Consider the following 914-nt stretch of genomic DNA (forward strand, 5'->3'; position numbering starts at 1 on the left):
GGCGCAGGACAAGGTGGCTGAATGGTTTTGGCGATGGGACTGCAAATCTATTTTGATATGCACTTGTTGGTTCAACGTCGCACAACATTTATTATTTTAGATAACCTGCAGAATGTAGGAGCAATTCTGAATTCCAAGTACAACGATAATGATTCAAATGTAATACACTTGAAATGACATCCAGCCCCTAAAACAAATTAATTCCTCAAGCTCTGCATTGGCCGGGAATCGAACCCGGGTCAACTGCTTGGAAGGCAGCTATGCTCACCACTATACCACCAATGCTATGTGCAGCTCAGTAGCAACATTGAGACATCGACTCATAATTTGACCGTCATTTTGGTGGAAAGTGATAATTCACTTTCACGGTTTAGGTGTATGATTATGGCTTAGGTTGCGAGAGGTCCCTGATTAAAAAATCTATCATTTTAATCACTACAGGTTACCTTCAGATTAGTCCCGTGACACTTGTTGGGAACGTAGGGCAAAACGGAGAACATTGCGACAAGTGGGGTCACATTAGTTTGTAGCCCAAGATTTTGGATTCTACAAACAGAACTTGGCACATAGACGGTTGTGACTTCAGACGAGTCTCCTGACACTTGTGGGGGATGTAGAGAAAAATTGAGAATACCACCGTGTTCGTGAGGGTCTCTCCTTTCCAGAGTGGTCATACGAATTTGTAGGTCAAACGGTTCGGAAGCTAGAGATGTTTTTGTGAGAAGACCGATTATAGGTATGTCTCATGGTTTGACAAAAACCGATCTAGGTCCACCATCTTTCACTGCAGATATGGAGGGGTAACATAAGCAGTTGTGGAGGATTGAGACGGATACGCCGAGTCTTAATCTCTCTAGTTGAAAACGGATCTATTTGAATGGGTATTTTCAACATTAATTGACTTTGATTCACGT

The 914-nt window shown here is 42.5% G+C and overlaps 1 non-coding gene across 1 annotated transcript; it reads right to left on the bottom strand.

The window, feature by feature from the left end:
- Positions 1 to 213: 213 nt before the first annotated feature.
- Positions 214 to 285, bottom strand: trnag-ucc (transfer RNA glycine (anticodon UCC)). Its single transcript has one exon. It is a non-coding gene; the product is annotated as a tRNA-Gly (tRNA).
- Positions 286 to 914: the final 629 nt, after the last annotated feature.

This window comes from Oncorhynchus mykiss, chromosome 9 (genome assembly GCF_057628025.1).
Source record: "Oncorhynchus mykiss isolate SJ-2025 chromosome 9, ASM5762802v1, whole genome shotgun sequence".
Taxonomy (NCBI): Eukaryota; Metazoa; Chordata; class Actinopteri; order Salmoniformes; family Salmonidae; genus Oncorhynchus; species Oncorhynchus mykiss.